Below are 14,933 nucleotides of genomic sequence, written 5' to 3'. Positions count from 1 at the left end.
CACACTCTCAACGTCTGTAACCTCCCCCTCATCCTCAGTCCTCAGAGTCAAAGGGGAACGGCTCAGCGGTGGAGGAGGAGTTCACCGTAGCTCGGCTCTACATCAAGATGAAGTCTGAGGTCAAGTCTCTGGTGAACCGCAGCAAACAGCTGGAGAGCACGCAGGCCGACGCCCACACAAACATTCAGGCCAATGACAAGGAGACATGATGGAGACGAGGACATCGAGGTGAGGACACAAATCCCTTTATACATCTCCACAAAACTCTGGAGGAGCAGCTGGAGAACCAGCTCACCACAAGCAGCTCAGCCGCCTCAGAGACCAGATCCAAGACCAGCAGAGGATGATGGACGAGCTCATTCATTTACAATCATAAACTACTTCAATTAGAAGTGCCAGATTTCATACACTCAAGCAGACAGCAACATTAACTCTGGCCACATTATACATTTTATTTTCCTCCTTTTTGTTTCAACCAGGGCCTGTTACTGGAGCAGACTCATGACAGACAGCTGGAGAAAGATGCAACACTACAGAAGCTCATGTATGTACCAGCTAACACATCACATCTCCATTATTCATTAGTATGTGTGTCCTCAATTCATCCACATTTTCTGTCCAGACTGCTGAATGATCAGAGGATCAGATCAGAGGATCTGAAGGGCCTTCAGCAGACTGTGCTGAGTATTTCATCCCCCCATTTAAAGTGTCATGTCATTTAAAAACCCAACAGCTTTTGGTCCTCGTTGTCTGAACTCAGCTGAGTGTTGTAGTCAAGACCACACTAAGACCACACAGAGTCACAAATATGTGTGTGTGCAGGGAACCTTTTACTCACTTAACACCGGCAAGGTTGTGGTCGTAACCGGGGACTGAAGTTATTTCATGTTTTTTCCTTCTAGTCCCAGACCGAGACCTTCAAACTGTGGACTCTGATTGGCCTTTTTTTGTTAACGATGCTGAGGTCACCAAACCAACAGATCACAAAAGTTCAAATGGACTCAGTGAAAGATCAAGAAACATCCATCCAACACAACCAGACGAAATCAAATGAATGATCACCTGTCTGTCCATGTAGCTTTGTTTCTGAACGTCTGAACTCATCGGTCTTCTTATATCTGTGAATCTGTAGCTCTGGATTTATCAACAGGAAGTGCTCTGGTCATTAACAGGAAGTGCTCTGGATTTATCAACAGGAAGTGCTCTGGTTATTAACAGGAAGTGCTCTGGATTTATCAACAGGAAGTGCTCTGGTTATTAACAGGAAGTGCTTTGGATTTATCAACAGGAAGTTATAAAGGAAACAGGAAGTTGAGGGTTCTTTCTTTAATCTGCTCACAGCAGGCAGCAACAGAAATGTAAGTTCCTTTACTGAAGTTAAGGTTTAGCATTAGCATGTAGCTTATCATAAGCATGTAGCTTAACATTAGCCTTGTTATAATTTGTGATGTATTGCAGCTGATGTAGCATACCACGTGGCTTAGCATTAGCATGTAGCTTAGCATTAGCATGTATCTTAACATTAGCCTTGTTATAATTTGTGACGTATTGCATCTGATGTAGCATACCACGTGGCTTAGCATTAGCATGTAGCTTAGCATTAGCATGTAGCCGTCGTATCTGTCGTCTCTCTGCAGCTGTACACCTTCAGTATGATGAGTTTGGTGAGTGATGTTGGATTAACACACGAGTCATGACATGCCAAAGAAAACGATTGAAACAGCTTGAACAACTTTAAAAAACAGTTTTTATTTCAAATCAAACATTTTGAACCTCCTCTCTACAGATACACAAGTTTACAGAACTCTGGACTAATAACTCTGAAGCTAACATCTCAAAAGTACAATCACTTTACTGCACAAGTTTACTTTTTCTTTACATTTAATTTTATTTACCATTTTGTACCTTTTGCACAATTTAGAATTTATTACTGTAAATATTATTTCTAATTTTAACCTCATTTTACCTTATTTTGGTTGTATTGCACTGCGGGACGGAGACAAACGAAATTTCGATTCCACATATTTTGAAATTGAAATTAAAGTTGACTTTGACTTTGAAAAAAAAAAAAAGATAGATGATACCAGACCTTTTCATTTCTACATACTCACGTGTTCAATGAGGAACCTCTTTGTCTTTGTCGGTCCAAACTAAATGTAAACTTTGTCTTTGTCGGTCCAAACTAAATGTAAACTTTGTCTTTGTCTGTCCAAACTAAATGTAAACTTTGTCTTTGTCGGTCCAAACTAAATGTAAACTTTGTCTTTGTCTGTCCAAACTAAATGTAATCTTTGTCTGTCCAAACTAAATGTAAACTTTGTCTGTCCAAACTAAATGTAAACTTTGTCTTTGTCTGTCCAAACTAAATGTAGACTTTGTCTTTGTCTGTCCAAACTAAATGTAAACTTTGTCTTTGTTGGTCCAAACTAAATGTAAACTTTGTGTTTGAATTTCAGGAGCTGCACCTGAAGGGAGCAAAGAGATGATCTCCTCTTTTGATTTCTTCACCAGATTGAAGGAGTGAAAACTACAAGACACAAGAAGTTTAGTCAAAGTTCTATATAAATTCAAACAATAAACTAATACAAGTTGTTGCTAATGCTAAGCTATATGCTAATGCTAAACCTTAACTTCAGTAAATGAACTTACATTTCTGTTGCTGTGTGCAGATTGACGAAAGAACCGTCAACTTCCTGTTTCCTTTATAACTTCCTGTTCCCTGAATGATCCAGAGAGAGGAGAGGTGTTCTTGGTGTTCACATCATGTAAACAGTGTCTCTAGTGACTTCACTGATGCTCCTTTTAACTTTGAACCATATTCTCCTAATATATGATTGACCATATGTATATATAATAAATAAAATCTTATGTCATGGTGGGAACAATGGATGATCAATGAATTTAGGTTAGTACACTATATTTAGTACATTAAGTCATCCAACACTTTAAAAAAGGGTCTGACATGTTCACAAAACTTCAGACACACTTGATTTTCTTTTTTATAACCCTGTACTTGTGTTACTCATAAAACACCACAGGGAACTGGCTGTTCTGGGTAACAATGCTGTGAAAGCTGGACTTGAACCAGCGTCTACCTGTTGCAGATTCAAGGACAATTCCACTAGGCCACCGGTCCTTTCACACTTGGTGATGTGTTCCGGGCGTATTTATCATCATCATTTCAGATTTTCACTTTAAAATTTGCCTGATAAGATTCCAATCCTCCATCACCAGACACAGTGGGATTTTAACCTATGCTCACCATCTACAGAGCTTGGAAACCACAATCTTATCCACTACACTACCTTCACACTATGACATGTGCTCCGGGCGTATTTATCTTCATCATTTCAGATGTTAGACTTTAAAATTCACTGAGTCCTGATAGGATTCGAACCCACCACCTCCGGACTCCAAGTCCTCCACCTATCTCTTGAGCCACAGAGACAGATGCTTTACTATGTTTCTCAGATCTCTTGAGTCTTTCCTTTGGACCAACACCTTTAAGATAATGGTGTGTGTTTGTGTGTGTCTTTCCTGTGGATCCATACTGACAGGTGCTTCACGATGTTTCTCCTCTTGAGTCTTTCATTTAGGACTGACACCTTTAAAATTCACTGAGTCCTGATAAGATTCGAACCCACAACCTCCAGACTCCAAGTCCTCCATCTATCTCCTGAGCCACAGAGACAGATGCAGACTATGTTTCTCATGCTGGATCTGTGTGTTGTTTTGTTCAAGTCTGCATGTGTTTGTCTTCCTGGCTTGGCAGACAGCAGGTGAAGTCAGGAAGGCCGTTAGTCCACCTGGGTACACCTGAGTCCATCAGGACTCTGCTTATAAGTGGCTTCCAGTCTAACGTGTCTCCCCTCTCTTTCTCCCAGGCCTCCACCAACTGGTTTGCTTTTGTTCCCACTTTACAACACTACACTCATCCACACATTGCATTCATGACTGATTTACATAATTATGATTATTTGATAATAAATTGACTTCCTTTTAAACCTTGTTTCATGTGATATCCTTCCTTTGTCACTTACTTTGAGCCAGTTTGACACATCCTGCAACAACTCTAAAATGAAGGACGACCTCATGTTTACTTAACCATCTTTTGCACTACTCACCACTGCACCACTATCCTATTTAGCCTTGTACATATTAGTCTTTGTTTATTAGTTTATTGTTGATATTTAATATTATACCTTTGTACAAAGAGAGCTCAGTTTACTAAAGTAAAATTCCTCGTGTGTTGAAGCATACCTGTCCAATAAAGCTGATTCTGAAGGATTTCTGTGGCTTTGATAACTGTTGGAAATAAACTCCTCAGAAAGTTTGGAAACATTATTTTGTCAATTATTTCTTTAATAATACTAATTGGTGTTGTATTTTATATCGTTGGAAAGCCTGATCGGCCACCTTTACAACGAGGTATAACTTGTAAGCATCGTGCATTCATGGAATGTGCAACACAGCTAAACGTGTGAGTAGCACTCTAAAGAAATGTGCCAAAATGGACACAGCAGTAGTTTTATTACAATAAAATATTGAACAGACATGATGACCTCATGATGACACGTTACATCAGCACAATACAATAAGGTGTCACAGGTGAGGGGGTTACTACACTACTACCCCCACTATCCTCCAGCCCCATTGGGTAGGAGCTCAAAGCTTTCTTAATGTTGTTTTATCATGTTCCAGGTTTTAGGTCTTATCGATGTCAACAGCTGATGTTAGCTACAAAGTGTTATCAGTTTTGTATGTTCAGCAGATTTAAGGAGTTATGACCTCCTTTAGACATGGACATACAGCGCTGGTATTACTTCCTGATCTAGGCAGCATCAGTGTCCTGTTAAAAGTTAAACTCTCTTTAACCCGTCAAAGGAGAAGTGATTCAAATCATTTTCAGGGAAAATAGTTCACTTTAACATTCAGGACACTGATGCTACCTTCAGGATAACGTTAGATCAGGAAGTAATACCAGCACTGGATGTCCATGTCTAAAGGAGGTCATAACTCCTTAAATCAGCTTTAACATCAACATACAAAAACACATAATGCTATGTAGCTAACATAAGCTGTCGACTAACGATACCTAATAGATTAAAAAATAATAATGTAGTTTTACATTAAACACCTGATGTTCCTCAACTCTAAATCAACTTCTAGCTCATCAAAAAGGATGAAATGATTAAAATAACTGAGTCTAAACATCTATAAGACCTAAAACCTGGAACATAATAAAACATTAAGAAAGCTTTGAGTCTCCTACCTGAGCAGGAAGACGGCCACCGACGGGGGATCCTCCTGGAAGACGTCAACAGAGTTCCTGTTGGAGAAGAAAAACTAATTTTAGGTCATCAAGTTAATAAAACTCAGAAAATGTTTGTGATTATACAACATTGTGATGATTGGAATAAACCTGAGTTTCATCATTCACTGTAAATTATCTGTGTTTAACTTCACTTTAAGGGTTGTGGATGAGACTGAAACAAACTTAAATTCAAAGTTTAAATGTAGAATATAATATAGAAACATGAAGTATAAGGTCTTAAGAAACATCTTAACAGATTTATCTTATATTATAAGTTCTACAAGTTTGTTTACCTTTAACCTGATCGAGCTTTGGGGGGAAAGAAACTGCTCTATACATATATATATATATATACATATAAAATATATATTCAGAGTTGTAATTGATCTGTGATATTGATCATTGATCATGATCATTTCAATCCAATCAATAAAAAGGTTTGTGGTATTTTCAAAACTAACTAAAAACTAATTTAATTAACTAAAAGGTAAAAATGCAGCTTTAATATAAATAATTTACCTTACAATGATGTAATCTTAAATATCAAATTACTTTATTGACTTACAAAATTAACTGTCACAAAAACTCTAATTAAAGTTAAAGGTTTAAAATAAATGCATTATATCGTTTATAAATCACTTTATATAGAGAGGGCGCCCTCTGGTGGTTAGTTGTTGGTTACTGCACTTAAATAATAAATTAATCAGACTGCTGTTTCTTTGAGTAAATTAAACACAGAAAGCTGGATGAAGAGCTTTTACTTTTAAATTAAATAAATGAAGTTTATTCATATTACTTTATCAAGATGAACATTTAATCTCTGAGCTCTGTGAACAGTAATGTTTAGAAAATCATTTTACCTCAGAGCTACAGCACAGAGCGTGGAAACACCTGCACACACCTGTACAAAGAAACAAGAAGAAAACCCTGAATGTTGAGTTCAAACAACAACTTTCTCTTCACTTTTGGTTGAATCTTTCAGACAGACGATGTTGTTATGGTTCAGTTAGCATTAGCATTAGCATTACTTTTTTCTTCTTCGTCTTCAATTCTTCTTTTCGCAGCATTTTCATCCAAACTCGGACACCCGTCATCCGCTCGAGTGGTCACAGGGTCGATATTAACTTTGGCGCACCTGAGGAGCACACCTGAACGTGATGCGCAGCAGCGGAAGTGACGTTGGCCGTGTCACTCCCAGGTAAAGGTCGTATCGACGTAGAGAAGTCGCTGTGAATTAGGAGACACAATAACAATAACAAAATTAAGTAAAACACCGAAAATAAATAAAACATTCATTTTTAGATTTATAATCTGTGGATCTGTTGTTTAAAGATTTGTCTAATAGTGAAATTATCCAAACACTCCTGCTTTTATACCAAACAAAACACTAATATTTTACATTACAAACACATGTTCAATCTTGTAGTAGTTATAGGTGTAGTCACTTTAATTTCCAAACATTTACAAATGATTAAGTCTTTTCATTTAGTTTGTTTTAACATATTCTGAGATAAGTATAAAAGATGGTTGAAAATATTGGTAGGTAAACTACTGTATGCTATACAGAAGTAACTGCACTATTTATATTTTCCACACATTTATGTGGTGGAAAAAAGCTGAATCGTTAAAAAGAGGAAACATTTGTGTTATACTGACTGATGGATGTAATTGTAACCCAGTGCCAGCAGAGGGCAGCAGTGTAATATGAATGCATGATGCAGACCTGACGAGGCTGTTAACCTCCAGGTGAGCTATACTGTAATATTTACAGTCTATGGTTGTAAAGTGTAGAAGTTACATTACAGCCACAAAGAGTTAAAACCTTCAATATCATGTAGATCATTTGAAGCACAACAAAGCTTTTAATTACAATAAAATATATACTTTAAAACACTTAGCTGTCGTTATTTTTAGCCATCACATATTCTTAATGAATGTGTGTGTATGCAGCATGTTTCGTGTAAGTAAAGCCAATATGTAGCCTATTACATTATATAATCATGGGGAACTTTATCACAATAAATAAATGGAGCAGAAAATACTCAAAGTAAAGTACAAGTACCTTAAAAAATGATGAATAAGTGGAGTGATTTAATAATCCCATCACGACTGTTAATAACAGGCCTCTCCATTCACTGTGATCTGAAAATATTGTGATGATGTTTCTTTGTTTCTCAGCACTTCCACCATGGGTGCCTTCAGAGTTAAGAATCTAATCCACCACACCACAGATGCCCTTCACACTTTGGGATTTTCTCCAGGTGTATTTGGACTTTAAAATTCACTGGACCCAGGTGAGGTTCGAACACACAATCCCCAGACTCAGAGTTAGTCCTCTAGCTCACCTGGTGAACAAGGCCAACCCGCGGGGCACTGCAGGGCCCTGCTGCACACCCACCAAAATGTCGCCCATCAATATGCTGTACTTTAACCACAAAGAGCAGATAATCTATGGAAAGATCCCATCCATGGTGGTCGACCACTGTGGCTGTTCTTGAGGAGACCCTGGTGTCTGCAGGACACAAAAGCTTTGTTTTCAGTGAAAGGGATGCAAAATATTTTGTCTCAAGTCTAAACTAAGACCCAGTAGCATCCCATTTAGAAAGGGGCACAAGGATTACTTCCAAGGACAGGACTCTGAAGTTGTTTCTTAATTCACAAGTTTGGCTGACAGCTGATTTTAAAACATAAAATATGATAAAAACAACAGAAACTGTGGTCCTACTTTAGGTTTTAGCTCTGCATGTATGTGCTTAGCATAGCTCCTCCATGCATCATGCCTTCTTTGGAGCATTATATTTATGTGCATCCTGAGACATTACAAACCATACTTCATGTCCACAAAGTGCAGTGAACATGGGGGAATTATTACAGAAAACCAAGGAAGTTCACAGCTTTGAGGGAACTGTCACTTGTCCTTCATGAAGTTGTTTTTTCCTCATGTGTCGCACTGTTAACTTGTGCTGATGCTGTCCAAATCTGACGCACTCGATGACATCTATGAATGCAAGCACATGTGTTAGTAAAGAGATAATATACAACGAAAGTCATTCATCACTAAACAAAGATAAAACATAAGAAACATTATAGGAGCACATATTCTAAAGTGCACAGATAGATTGAAAACTTGAACCTTGACCAGAACAATCCCTGCGTCTTCCATGTGTGCCTTTATTTTTTTTAAACATGAACCTAATGACTCCGAGCTGTCAGATTGTCCTTCCCTCGTCCCAAAGCTTGTTTTCAAACTCCTCTCTGTGATCTGTGCTGATATGCATCACAGTGATTTGAGTGATAGAAAACACCTTCAGGAGCATTAAGCATGCAAAGTCAGTTTGTCAACTAGAAACTAACCCTGTGGTTGCTGCTCTGCCTTTCCTTGCAGCATAATAATTTAAGAGAGTAAGTTGTCTGAGCATGCTCTGAGTTAATGGGTGGAATTGAAGTATTACTGAAAGTGAAAGGCTGAGCCTGTGTTGGGCTGAGAGACTTCATGTTTGAATGCAAGTGCAGTATTGTAAAAGATTTTCAAAGCTTGGTGTTTTATAGCTTCAATGCACAACGCATTGGAAGTATAACAAACAACTTGACACAAGAGTTGTCCGGTTCCATTAAATTATCCGGCTCGTGTTTACACGACTGCAAAATGACATCAACTGGGATCATTTCAAAGCATGGTTTGACAAGTTAAGTTGTAATAAAGTGGGTTGAGGACAAAGGGCTTATGATCTTGAATCAAAACTTTTGTGCAGTTGAGAAAGTTTATAACTTTTTCTGTGTCCTTTACTTGAATCTTGTATGTTTGGGAAATGTTGTCTTTTCTTCCAGATAGAACTGTAGTGACGGAAAGTCGGGAGAAAAAGAGAAAAAGAAGGAATGTTGTTCAGCAAAGGGGCTGGCGATGAATCAAAACCAGCCTGGTGTTTTAGTCTAGCCTAATTGTAAAGCACGAGTCTAACCTGATAAGTTACCATCGACTCCTCTGGTTAGCTTTTCCAAAGCTGCCACAGAGAATCTTTATCTCAGTGGACAGAATGATTTTCCTGCATTAGTCAGAATGAGGCTGCATCCAGTCGACATTTTAAGAACTGCAGCTAAAGGACTTTCTCTACTTTTAAGTTCAATTGTTATGAAAATGATGTTGGTAGTAAAAACTCTTTGCTGTGTAGGAGTTAAAATATACTGGTTTGCATGGATGCTCTGATCCAAACTTCAACTCATACCTGCTTCCATGGAGAGGCAGGTATGGATAACATCTGAACCTTCTTTGTTTACGACCATCACTGACTGGCTGGTAAAATCGTGCATAAGCTGCAAGGACAGTTTTTCTTTTCGTGATCAGCTGATCATGATATGAGGGCAGGAACTGTGATCACAGAGGGAGGCTTGATGTTGATTGGAAGCTGAGTGCAGATGTCCTGAGTGTTGATGTGCTTCACAGGAGTCCTGACCCAAACGCTTTTTGTTCTGCTGTTGGAACAGGACGTCCACAAGCGACAGTTTCCTTTGAGTCGATTAAGCACATAAGAACAAGTGTTTATTCCTTTATCTTGCACATATACTGAGTATTTTCATGAAAAAACACACGCTTTGTTAACGGTATCAGGGTGAGCTTGCTAACTGACAGAATAGTCACTGTCCGTCGTTCTCATTGGCTGTTGAAAATGAAAGGGCGGGCTCATGTTGTTGATCCTAAGCGATGATTGGCTTACGCTGTTTCTGCACAGCTGTACTTTAAAGTACAGTACACAACACCGAAAGAAGGCCGAGGAGCTGCTTGGTAAAGAAGCTGTACAATTTCCTTTTTAGGAAATAAAAATACTTTTTCTGTCAGATATTTTCACGTTTCCTCTGACCTCTGTGTGTGTGTGTGTGTGTGTGTGTGTGTGTGTGTGTGTGTGTGTGTGTGTGTGTGTGTGTGTGTGTGTGTGTGTTGGTAGTAAAAGAAAGAAAATAAAAAATGTTTTGATTATAATATAAAGTGTTTGAAGGTTTTATTTTAAATGTGTTTTTACTAAGTGTAAATCTGCCAGATTCTCCATCTTTACACTGTTTGTTGTGTCTATACTGCCCCCAATGGACAAAATGTGGAACTACATTTGTGTTTTAAAAAACATTTGATTTTTTCCCACTCTTGAGAGCGTAGTTAGCTCATATATGTATTGAAAAATGAAGCATTAGCTATTCTGTCGACAATCGAAGGTATTTAATTTTATTTAAACTAAAATGGTTCGTACACTGTCCCCATCGACCCCGAACGGAAGTGGGGAAATATTGGATGTTAAATGAAACAGCATAGTTTGGCTGCCATCTAGTGGACATGATCAAGTTCTGCAAGGTGAGCCCCATTCAGCCTGAGATTTAAGATTGTCAACATCTGTGAGACTTTTCAATACCACAAGTTAAAAATGAATAAAATCTGTATTCAAATCTGTAATTTAACCAAAAGCTGCAATAAGAGAAACATGTACAGGTTAGCAGATACTAATGGAGTCTTTTTGGTGCATCATAAAGTTAAAACTACATCTTCTCTTTGAACTGAATGTATTTGTCCGTAAGCAGAGTGCGAACGAGAAAGCGTATTCCTTCTGGTTGTGGATCGAAAGAATGTTTGAGTCATTTTCTGTGTGTGTGTGTGTGTGTGTGTGTGTGTGTGTGTGTGTGTGTGTGTGTGTGTGCAGCTCCATCATGGGCTTCATCAGTAAGGAGAGGGAGAAGGCTCTGCTCAGTGATAAGTGTCCCGGGACCTTCCTGCTCAGGTTCAGTGAGAGCAGCAGAGAGGGAGCCATCACCTTTACCTGGATGGAATACGACCTCTGCAGTGAGTGAAGGACTGATGCTGTTCATGTCTTATGTAAAGGAAGAATGTGAGACTCTTTGATCCAGTAGATATCTCCCTTTAGCACCAGCATTGAATCTGTGTTTATTTGACTTTTAGCTCAGGAGCCCATGGATGTGGAGAACAATCCAGAGAGGAGCAGCTACATGAAGACAGAGCTCATTTCTGTCTCTGAAGTGTGAGCAGAGAATGTCACTTTTTAAACACAAAATATGTTATTGGTAATGCATTGAGCAGATTTAACTTGGATTTGCTTTCTGTTCAGACATCTGTCCAGACTGCAGGACAACATGTTGCCCATGTCTCCTGATGACTACAGGGCTTTGTCACAGTTAGTCGGCCCCAGAGACATTGATGCTGTGGTGAGTATTTTGATAAGCTGCTGAACCAGCTTCTGTGAGCACCTCTTTAAATACTGCTGTTGACAGTCTGCACAGGGGTTTTTTTTTACAGGTGAAGATTTCTGTTAATTCATCACCTGTAAAGAAACAACACCTCAGATGATTGTAGACGAGTAAACTGCATGATATGTCCATCTGAGATGAACCGGTAGATGTGTAGAAATTTAAACCCAGCTTTACTCTGTCTGTATTTATCTGTTATTTTGTCCTTATTGATCTTAAATGCAGTTGCTTCAAGTATTGTCGTGTCGCAAACCAGTAACCAAAGCTTAAATTTGGAGATGTTTTTATGGGGTTTGGCCAGTAATGGGAGCTAAGTTTTGCTGTGTGTTTTTTCTTCCTCTTGCTCTGCTCAGACCAACAATCTGCTTGGATTTGAAGAGCTTGATGTTCAGGTAGAGGCAGCCTCAGTTTGTTGCTCTACACTGAATAGTGCATCAGCTTAAGTGTCATTTTCTTTATGTGTTGTTGCATGCATGACATCTAACATACAGAGAAAGAAATATTAATCAGAAAGTATAAAAATCTAAACATGTACTCCATTTGCATGAATTTAACTGTTCTACATGCAAAGACGTGAATTTAAGTCGTTTTCACATCTGCACTCCTGAAAATATCTAGATCATTTCAGGACGACTGCTCCGGAGATTCTCCTGATCTGGTTGTTCACATATCCACATCACAGCTGGGGACTACAACTGTCAGACAGGAGGGGGGGCGGCGAGGGGTCTCCTGAGGTATACGACGTTATAATGAGAATATTTGTCTTTATATCAATGCTACGTGTAGTTGAACAGAATCACAATCTGAACTAAAGAGTGGAGAAGAACAAACTAGAGAACAGGAAACATAATGCAGCAGGTTCATTAGAGCACGGAGATGGTAGAGGTGGCGTGCAGACAGTCTGTGGTCGAGCAGCAGTCACAGGATATAAACGTCACTCCCCCTCCCATTGGCCCGAGGTGAATATTCCAGATAATATTCTGCTGCGTTCTCACATCAGCTCACTCTGACTAACTGTTGAAAAGAATACTACAGTAGGGTTCTGGCAGGAGAAACTCTGGGTGAAGTCCAAACGAAAAATGTGTCCGTTTGCATTCACACATACAGCTCCTCCTGCAAATATCAGGAGTTTTCTGCAAGTGTGAAACCCCTTTAGTCTGTCTTTTAAAGGGGTCTGTCTAAGACAGACTAAGACAGAATAACCTGTCCTCTGATTGTAAGCAACACTCTCTTTTCTTTTTCCTCTTCTGAAGAAAGCAAATCAATTCTGCTCTGCTTTTCTTCTTTCTGAGTGCAGACTTGGAGTGAGACCAAAACTGTCAACTGAGAAGTTTCTTCATTTCATCCAAGTCTTCTTTCTGTACTCTCTTTCAGTGTCTTTGTTTCGTCAGTGGTTGAACTCTGATGATCATTTTATCTGCTCTTAGAGGTGTGGTAAAGACCCTCACTACTTTTAAGTTAGATACAGGTCAGTGCAGTAACCAGTCACCTTCTAGACACATTTGAGTGATTACATTCACTCTACTTGGAAGTCAAAGAATTTATATTTTTGCCCGATAATTACGAGGCAGAAAAGGCTTAAAAAGACATGGATTCAAAACAAAAACCCTTATCTGTGTTTTATTTAGTTATAGTAGTTTACAGCTTTCATTGTCTGTTTTCTTTGATTTTGAGGAAACTTGTTTATTGTAGTCTTTAATTATCTACCACTAATAAGAAAATAAGAAAAATATATTGCCTAATATGTCATGGGAACACAATCTGCTTTCTTCCTCAGTAGTGAAATGCTCCAACGTACACAAGAATATGCAATCAATGAAGTTACACTTCAGATTCTTTGAGAGACTAACATGCATGTGTGATTAACAGACAATGGATTTTAATTAACATAAGCAGTAAACAGTTGCTTTATAATTAAAAAAAATATGTTATCTGTGATTAAGTCAAGTCACATTTATTTATAAAGAAATAAAACAAAGAAAGCAGTTTGAATTTGTTGTATCTAAAACAAGAAAGGTGAAAAGAAAAAAATCCAAATGCCGTAATTCACAGAGTGACCACAGGAGGGCGCAGTTTCACCTTTAAACTCCATCTTTACACATTAGTATCTCAAACCAACTTCGGAGCTTCCGTACAAAGTTTTCACTCATCCCGTGTCTTCATTTATCTGCTTCTTAGACACTTTGGAGAACGAGAGGGAAAGGAAGAGAGAAACTGGAGGTAAACATCATTAAGCAGTGAATTTATCTGTGGGTAAGAATTCAGTCAGTGTCCTAAAGACCGGAAAACAGTGGAGCAGTTAATGTTACCATGGTGACCCGAGTTTGACTTCCTCATGTTGCTTGGTTACCAAGAGTTCAAAGTTTTAAAAAACATAAAAACAAGTAAATTACATTAAGAAATATTTTTTATCAATAAAACATTTGATTTTTGACTTAGTCTTGTTTATGTGTCCTCTTATTTATAACTTTTTCATTTCTTCCATAGAAACTTTCTGCAACACTTCCGGTCGAAGTTTCCGGTAATCACGCCCAGGTGTGTTCAGGTGTGTTCCGGTGTTCTCAGGTGTGTATATCATTGTTTCGACCAGGTAAGCGGTGCGGACCGCGGGCAGCCTGGCTGTCGAACAAAGCGGTGGAAGAAGAAGGAGCCGGGGAAGGAAAGATGAAGTCTAGATACTCAGTGAGTCATTCAAAGTTTTGTGTGAAAAGACACAAAATAGAAACACGTGAGGCTGTATGCTAATGCTAACACGTGGGCTAATGCTCATGCTAAATGTTTGTTAAGCGGAAACATCGTCAAAGTAAGATGATGATAACATTTATCAATATTATGAAGGTAACTTTTGAACTTGTTTTCTCCTGTTAAACTAATTGTTTAAACACCGGGTAAAAGTAAAGCCACTTTTAAAACAAAACTTATAATTTAAACTAATATCAGATTGAAGAGTTGAAATAAAACAATAACCTCAATTTAAGTTTATTGACTAATATGTAAATTAGTTAATCCGAGGTCAAATGATTTTCTAAACATTACTGTTCACAGAGCTCAGAGATTAAATGTTCATCTTGATAAAGTAATATGAATAAACTTCATTTATTTTATTTAAAAGTAAAATCTCTTAATCCAGCTTTCTGTGTTTAATTTACTCAAAGAAACAGCTGTCTGATTAATTTATTATTTAAGTGCAGTAACCAACAACTAACCACCAGAGGGCGCCCTCTCTATATAAAGTGATTTATAAACGATATAATGCATTTATTTTCAACTTTAACTTTAATTAGAGTCTTTGTTCTTGTGACAGTTAATGTATGGTAAAGATGTTTTTTAAGACCTTATACTTAATGTTTCTATATTATATTCTACATTTAAACTT

At 38.1% G+C, this 14,933-nt stretch overlaps 1 long non-coding RNA gene across 1 annotated transcript in view; it reads right to left on the bottom strand.

Annotated features, from left to right (window-relative positions):
- Window positions 1-14,933, bottom strand: part of LOC132959745 (uncharacterized) — a 65,092-nt gene that overhangs the window by 4,723 nt on the left and 45,436 nt on the right. The window lies entirely within an intron of this gene.

The sequence above is a fragment of the Labrus mixtus genome, chromosome 24 (assembly GCF_963584025.1).
Source record: "Labrus mixtus chromosome 24, fLabMix1.1, whole genome shotgun sequence".
Classification (NCBI taxonomy): Eukaryota; Metazoa; Chordata; class Actinopteri; order Labriformes; family Labridae; genus Labrus; species Labrus mixtus.
The sequence above is the reverse complement of the archived record's forward strand: the minus strand, read 5'-3'. Positions and strand labels throughout refer to the sequence as shown.